This window comes from Tupaia chinensis, unplaced genomic scaffold (genome assembly GCF_000334495.1).
Source record: "Tupaia chinensis unplaced genomic scaffold, TupChi_1.0 Scaffold138921_1, whole genome shotgun sequence".
NCBI classification, from domain to species: domain Eukaryota; kingdom Metazoa; phylum Chordata; class Mammalia; order Scandentia; family Tupaiidae; genus Tupaia; species Tupaia belangeri.
Window position 1 is genome coordinate 195,534 of NW_006198812.1, and position 8,804 is coordinate 204,337.

The window sequence follows — 8,804 nt, forward strand, 5'->3', positions numbered from 1 at the left end:
CTCTATGTCTCTCTCTGTCTGGCGAGCGCACGTGCCCTACAGTGAAAATCTCTCAAAAAAAAAAAAAAAGGGTAGAGTTATTCACTCTCTGCTGTCTGTAGTGAAACTACATTGATGGAACATGACCTACAAAATGTATTTTGTCAAAAGATACAACGTTGAGCTGGCTCAGTGGCTTAACACTTATATTACATGCATCTATTTTGGAAGTGGATCTGGAATTGTGGCTTTTCTGATTGACAGAGATGGTCACAGTCTGTCTTCTGCGAGCAAGTAGATATTTGTGTTTTGTTTGTGTTTTTGAGAGGTTTTTGTTATAGGCGCATGCACTCGCCAGAAAGAGACAGAAAGTGAGAAATCACCCCCTGGGGGGATGGCCACATCACATCTCTTCTCCTTCATTCTCCTCTTGGGATCATGGGCACACACACACACACACACACACATCTGGCGTGAGTTTAAGCCACCAGGTCCGGAACTCGATCCATGGTTGACTACATGGGAGTCCAGCAACATAGTCATTACGCCAACTGCTGGTCCCTCTGTTGACTATTTTACGTTGATGATGGATTTGTTGTTTTCCGGCTTATTGTTTTACTGTGTGAATATTGGACATCCTTGGAACATAAAAGTAGAGAATGAGACAAACAGTGTTTATGCCCAGAAATATTTATACCTCTTTTCCTGTTAGATTATTAGTGTGTGGAATTAAGTATTAGTTCTGTAATTTGCTCTTGTTTTGGATTTTGTTGTTGCCCTCATTACCAGAAACATCACATTCCTTTAGTCGTGTATTACTTTGTTGGAAATGTCATTGCCACTTTGGGCTTAGTATGAGGCCTGGAGTGCTAGAGGAATTTTTCTAAGTATTCTTATCCCACCTTGATTTTTCAAGTTCTACAAACCTGAGCCACAGGGGTTTCCTCTTGCTGGCTCTCCCCAGGTGAGGGAGAGACTGCTCTTGTTTTTCACTTGTAACAGGATATGGTGGGAGCACGGGTGTTTCTTTGTTCTTCTGTGCCAGCATTAGTCTTGGGACCAGCAGGTGGCATGGTGGTTAAAGTACTGGACTCCCACTTGGTGGACCATGATTCAAGTCCTGGATCTGGTGACTTGAAAATCACAGAGTGCTTGTACATGAATGCCCAAAATCTTGAGAGGAGAATGGAGGACAAGGGATTGTGGCATGGCCATTTCCCCTGGGGAGGGGGGGCGTGATTTCTCACATTCCTTCTCTCTGTTTCTCTCCAGTGAGTGCATGAACCCTTTGGCAAAAGCATAAGAAAAAAAAAAAAAGAGCCATCTTAGCAAGGTCTATGTGCCTGAGTCTCAGTCTGGTGCTTAGTGTTCCTATCTGTTTCCCAGAAGCTAACAACTTGTATCTCTTACTTCAGGGTGTAGGAGGTTTTTCTGTCCCTTTCCCCAACCCATACGTGAAGTCTGTCTCATGTTGGTTGAGGTGGAAGAACTTGAGCATAGGGAAGGTTCCTGCCTTTTCCCTAGATCTCTGCTTTGGATCAGTGTGGGATCTTATAAGAGTTGTTTTCCTGCCTTTGCTCAGTGGTTGTTGATGACTTTTGCCTGTTTTATTGTAGGGTTTGGAAGTGGGGACAGGATTTCTAACCTTCCTGTGGCACCTGTCCTTTGCCTCTCCCTAGCAGAGAAAGCTTGCCTGTTTTTTAAATAGTTCATTTCTTCTTGTGCTTAGTGTTCAATTATTGCTGATTTTATTACATATGTTCATGGCATATCTTGCACTTTTTGTGTGTTATGGTGGTGATAACATATGTATATGCATGTGGGTATTTAAGTAATACTATTGGAATTCTCTGTAAAACAGATTTGGCTTGATCAAATGTATTTTTTTTCCAGTAAATTATTGTATTAAACAAACTTGGATAACACTTGATTCTTTGGCATCTTTTTAATTTTATTCTACCTTTTCCACTGTAGTTTGGAATTTGAATGTGGAGAGTATTCTTCAGATAAGGTATAATGATAGTATTTGTACTTTACCAAGTTTTTCAAACTTAAAATCTGATTTGAACCTAAATAAGGGAGGCTGGGGACCAGCAGTTAGCGTAATGGCTATGTCACTGGACTCCCATGTAGTCGACTGTGGTTCAAGTCCTGGACCCAGTAGCTTGAACTCATGCTGGGCGCATGTGCATGCGTGCCCAAAATTCCTAGAGGAGAATGGAGGAGAAGGGATTATGGCATGACCATCACTCCTGGGGGACGATTTCTTGCTTTCTGTCTCTCTGTCTCTCTCTCTCTGACGAGTGCATGCACCCTATAGCAAAAACCTCTAAAAAATAAATAAATAAATAAAAAATAAAGGAGGCTGGATCACTTTTTTTTTTTTAAGGTGCTTTCATTACCGTTGAATATTTAGAATATAGTTAGTTTCTGGATTCTATATGTAGACTTTGATCACTCCTGACAGAGACATATATTCTAGATCTACAACAGTTCAAAAGGCAAAAAGTTTATATTTTGAATATGCATGTATGTATTTCAAGCAATAGATCTTGGCTATAAGTTTCTTTTAACCCTCTATGACTAAATAGTAGGGTGATTTCTAGATAATCAGTAGTAATATCAGAAATGCTTATGAAATATCTGTATTTGTTTGTCCAGCAACTATTTATCTACCAGGATAGGATATATCTCATTCATTCTTTTCCTTCAGTCCTCCACCTCTCAGAGGAATTAAATTCTGTATAGGCAGTTTTTGTTATTGGAGTCAGAATTAGCTCAAGCATTCTCTTTATTGACCTTATACTTAGATATGTGCCAAAGCAGGTTCTAAATTGATTTATGATTCTACAAGTTTATTTTCTTTTCTGGAAGTATTTTTTCATGTTATCTGCCTTCTTTATTATTGTTTTTGTTATTACTCTGAACCTTAGAATATATTTTTATCCAATCTTTAGAAATACTTAGAAACTCAAGAGCTTTCTTTATGAAGTGATTTTTTTTTTTAATTGCCAAAGGGAGAGAGAGAGAGAACACACACACCATAATTATTTTTCCCCTCCATTCTCTAGCCTGTCAGGATTTGGGACATGCATGTATGCACCTGATGTATATTTTCAGTCCACTGCGGCTGGGTCTTGATGTTCTGTTGGCCATATGAGATCCAACTCCCACTGCACAGCGCTTAATGGCCTGTGGAGTAACTTTTCAAGGAATGATCTGGTAGTCTCAAAAGTGCTCTCTTCAGGTACTGGAATATAAACGTTAGTCTAACAAAACTCTTTAGATCTGTATCAGTTCTGAGGATTGTCCCGTATCCTTGCTAGATTACATCTAGTAAACTCTAGTTATCCCTTTACAATAGCCCTCGTCTCTCACCTAGTTCCTTAGCTTCTACCCCTTTCTCCTTTCTTTTCCCATTGCAACAAAATTTCCATTTTATACTTTCCTCCAGTGGAAGCAAGTTTAATTTCTCTGGATGCAAATAGAGAAAAAAAATTAACTATCTAATTCCCATTTTCTTATCTCTGCTTTGAAATTTATATGTTAAAATGAAGTTAAGAGTAGTGCAGTGTTTTACAGCTTCACCTTATGAGATACTAAAATGTTGACATGAGTACTTCCAAAATGATTTTAATGACATATTTTTGTACATGACATAAAGTCTTGGGAAGCATTCCAAAGAACCTATTTTTGTTCTTTTATAAAATTTGGATAAAAGATAAAATAAAAAGTACACTGCACAAAAATTTTAAGTAGTTGTTACCGAGATGTTGACTAAAGTTACTTAAATTTGAGAAGCAGATGAATATATGGGATTTTCTTGTTAACAGATTATTAGGGATATATAATTATAGTTCATACTGCACTATCTGTACTTTCCTGTTTATTCAAGGCAATACATAAACACGTTTTATTAATTCTGAACCAATGGGAGGAAGCACTGGAAAAACTTAACTGCTAATTGAAATTCCCTAGACTGTGTGGTGTCAGTAGTTATTAAGGAAGTCTCATTGATTGGCATTGTGAGACTGTCTTTTTAATAATCAACTGACTTTCTGGTTAATATTTTTCTACTTTCCACCAAAAGACTACTCCTTAACTGATATATATTCAGAGCATTGATATATTCAGGCTTAAAGATACTCATCCATTTCAAATTAGTAATCAAACATAAGTAACTATTGTTTTAAATAGATATAAGTGATTTAAAGTGAGCTTTTCACTTCTGAGCCTGTTACAGAAAATGAAAAGACTTGTTGACTAAATGTTGGGTAAATAATTTTATTATTTTTTATTTCTTCCATGTACTCCAACCGATAAGGATAATGTAACTTCTGAATGTACTCCTAAAATTTCTAAAAAATTAGGTGGTAGATGAGAGTTCGAAATTTAAAAATTATTGTAAACATTTATAATTTATATCAACACAATTTTATACAAATTTTTGCTCAGATTCATTTTATGATTTTATATAGAATTTAACTGTTTCCTTATGGTAGAGTGTTTTAGCACATGTTCATTTTTGTGTTTTGTTAACATAACTGATACCAGCTCTGTGCTGTCAATCATCAGAGATTGCAAAACTACGATGACTTAATATGTAGAACCACCAGATGATAAGATTATTTAGCTGTTATTATGTAATCCATAATGAAAGAAATTGTGGTAGTTTACCATCATAATTAGAAGAAAGTTTCTTTCATTTTATTTTTTAAAGAGAGAGATTTTTGCTATAGAACACATGTGCTTGCTGGAGAGACAGAGCGCCAGAATGTGAGAAATACCCTTTAGGGGATTGCCACACTGCAGTCCCTTTTCCTTCATTCTCTTCTTGGGATTTTGAGCACGTATGTACATGTGCATGGAATGCGTTTAAGTTACCAGGTCTGGGACTTCAACCACAGTTAGCTTTGTGGGAGTCCAGGAATGTAACCATTATGCTATCTGCTGGTCCCAGAAAGTTTCTTTTCTGATTTTTATTAGCATCTATCAATTTTATTTTCTTCTGATAAAAACCCAACTTGCTGAGCAAAAGTAACTATTCCAAATCTATTACTATTATTGGCAAAGCAATTAAATGTGTTAACTCTTGAAGAAATGCATTAAGGTATAGTCCACAAAAATAGATCCACCATCTTATTTACATTGGAAGATAATTTTCATGTTCACTCCTTTGGCTCTAAAAATTGCTAAATTGGAACTTGATATGTCCCCTAGGAGTTTAAGGTATGTCAGACATTCTAACAAAGTTTTTGTTGTAATATTCTTTTTGTCTCTTTAAGCCCTTCTTCACTGTCTTTAGAGAAAATTTTCTAATACATGTTTCTATTTCTTTTCTTTTTTTTTAAAGAATTATTTTTAATTTTATTTATTCATTTTTTAAAATTTTAATTTGACCAGAGAGAGATAGAGAGAGAGAGAGAAAGTGAGAAAGCAAGCCACCAGGTCCAGGACTTGAACCATGGTTGACCATGTGGGAATGTCCAGCACCTTAACCACCATGCCACCTGCTTGCCCTGTACCTCTGTTTCTGTTTTTTTCTTTTCTTTTTAGTTTTATAGAGTGTGTGGTTGCCAGACACACACACACACACACACACACACACACAGAGAGAGAGAGAGAGAGAGAAAGAGAGAGGGGGGGGAGAGAGAGAGAAAGAGAAAGTTAGAAATCATTTTTCAGGTTGAAAGAATTTCTGTAATCTCTTCTTCTCATCCTTGAGGATTTGGGGCACACATGCTTTGGTGCCCTGCATGATTTTCAAGCACTGAGATCTGGGACTCAAACTACAATTGGCTTTGTGGGGTCTAGCACCTTAATCTTCATGCCACCTGCTGGCCCACAGTCTCTTTAAATTTTTTTTCTACTTAGGTTTTAGATTTTTGCCATAGGCTGCATGCATTCACTAGAGAGAGAGAGTGTAAGGGAAAGTGAGAAATCAACTCCCAGGAGGGATGGCCACATAATAGTCCCTTTTTCTCCATTCCCCTCTTGGGATTTTGGGCATGCATGCACATGCACATGCACCTGGCGTGATTTGATACCAGCTCTGTGCTGTCAATCATCAGAGATTGCAAAACTACGATGACTTAATATGTAGAACCACCAGATGATAAGATTATTTAGCTGTTATTATGTAATCCATAATGAAAGAAATTGTGGTAGTTTACCATCATAATTAGAAGAAAGTTTCTTTCATTTTATTTTTTAAAGAGAGAGATTTTTGCTATAGAACACATGTGCTTGCTGGAGAGACAGAGCGCCAGAATGTGAGAAATACCCTTTAGGGGATTGCCACACTGCAGTCCCTTTTCCTTCATTCTCTTCTTGGGATTTTGAGCACGTATGTACATGTGCATGGAATGCGTTTAAGTTACCAGGTCTGGGACTTCAACCACAGTTAGCTTTGTGGGAGTCCAGGAATGTAACCATTATGCTATCTGCTGGTCCCAGAAAGTTTCTTTTCTGATTTTTATTAGCATCTATCAATTTTATTTTCTTCTGATAAAAACCCAACTTGCTGAGCAAAAGTAACTATTCCAAATCTATTACTATTATTGGCAAAGCAATTAAATGTGTTAACTCTTGAAGAAATGCATTAAGGTATAGTCCACAAAAATAGATCCACCATCTTATTTACATTGGAAGATAATTTTCATGTTCACTCCTTTGGCTCTAAAAATTGCTAAATTGGAACTTGATATGTCCCCTAGGAGTTTAAGGTATGTCAGACATTCTAACAAAGTTTTTGTTGTAATATTCTTTTTGTCTCTTTAAGCCCTTCTTCACTGTCTTTAGAGAAAATTTTCTAATACATGTTTCTATTTCTTTTCTTTTTTTTTAAAGAATTATTTTTAATTTTATTTATTCATTTTTTAAAATTTTAATTTGACCAGAGAGAGATAGAGAGAGAGAGAGAAAGTGAGAAAGCAAGCCACCAGGTCCAGGACTTGAACCATGGTTGACCATGTGGGAATGTCCAGCACCTTAACCACCATGCCACCTGCTTGCCCTGTACCTCTGTTTCTGTTTTTTTCTTTTCTTTTTAGTTTTATAGAGTGTGTGGTTGCCAGACACACACACACACACAGAGAGAGAGAGAGAGAGAGAAAGAGAGAGGGGGGGGAGAGAGAGAGAAAGAGAAAGTTAGAAATCATTTTTCAGGTTGAAAGAATTTCTGTAATCTCTTCTTCTCATCCTTGAGGATTTGGGGCACACATGCTTTGGTGCCCTGCATGATTTTCAAGCACTGAGATCTGGGACTCAAACTACAATTGGCTTTGTGGGGTCTAGCACCTTAATCTTCATGCCACCTGCTGGCCCACAGTCTCTTTAAATTTTTTTTCTACTTAGGTTTTAGATTTTTGCCATAGGCTGCATGCATTCACTAGAGAGAGAGAGTGTAAGGGAAAGTGAGAAATCAACTCCCAGGAGGGATGGCCACATAATAGTCCCTTTTTCTCCATTCCCCTCTTGGGATTTTGGGCATGCATGCACATGCACATGCACCTGGCGTGATTTTCAAGCTGGTGGGTCCAGGACTTGAATCATGGTTGGCCATGTATGAGTCCAGAGCTTTAACCACCATGCCACCTGCTTGCCCTGTACCTCTGTGGGTTTTTTTTTTTTCTTTTTTAATGTTTGTTTATTTCATGAGAAAGAATGAGAGACACATAGAGACAGAGATCTTCAACAGGGTGTTGCCATGCCACAGTTCTCTCCCCAGCCTTCTGGTCAGCCAGAATCACAGAAATGCCACACCTGATATGTTCAGGTCAACCTGTGATCTGAACATGGGCCTTCTGATACAGCTCCAGTATCATGCAGTAGCGCTCTACCACCGGTGCTACCACAGATGGACCAAGTCTCTCTTTTATTTTTATTTATTATTATTGTTTTTCGCTATAGGGCATATGTGCTCCCTGGAGAAAGAGACAGTCACAAAGTGAGAAATGACCCCCTGCGTGACCACGTTGCAATTCCTTCTTCTCTATTCTCCTCCTGAGATCTTGGGCATGCACACATAGGCACTCAGCGTGAGTTTAAAGTCACCAGGTCTGGTGCTCAAACTGCTATTGGCCACATTGGGGTCCAGCAACGTAACCACAATGCCATATGCTGGTCCCAGGTTTCTCTGTTATTAATATCCTTCAGGAGTCTAGGCCTGCCTCCTCTGTTCATTTTGCACATGGCTGCAATCAAGGTGACAACAGATGTGGTAGTCTCTTCCGAGTGATTTTCTGGGTTCACTTTTAAACTCATTTCTGCTGTTGGTTGAATTAGCTTCCTTGCAGTTTAGAACTCTTCATGGTTTCCATCTTCCTGGAGGTAATGGGGGAAATTTTCTTCCTTTTTAAGTGCTTCTACTTAATTAAACCAGGTCCACTCAGATCATTCTTTTTACTTTTTATTAACATACAATCAATTTATTTGGGATCTTATTTACTTCTGCAAAACCTTTGACTATATAATACCATCATAGGCGTGAAATCTATCATATTCATGGCCCTTCACACTAAAGGAGTGGAAATTACACAAGGTATGCACACGAGGGGAATCAGAATCTTGGGGGTGATGTCATAATTATGCTTATTATGGGTGTGATGTGCCTTCCCTTCCTTTAATTATCTTTTCCAAAATATTCTTAGCATTTGGTAATATTTATTCTTTCAAGTAAACTTCATTAGCAAGAGTAGCAAAGTATTCTCCAATTCATTCAAGTTTTCTGTAGATTTCAAAATTTTCATAATAAAATATTGTGAAACAAGTAATCAAACAAAAAAAATCAAAAGCCACCAACAGCTTTACTAAGACAGCCATTC

The 8,804-nt window shown here is 37.7% G+C and overlaps 1 protein-coding gene across 1 annotated transcript in view; it reads left to right on the forward strand.

Annotated features, from left to right (window-relative positions):
• MNAT1 (MNAT1 component of CDK activating kinase) overlaps positions 1–8,804 on the forward strand; it is a 240,324-nt gene that overhangs the window by 156,879 nt on the left and 74,641 nt on the right. The window lies entirely within an intron of this gene.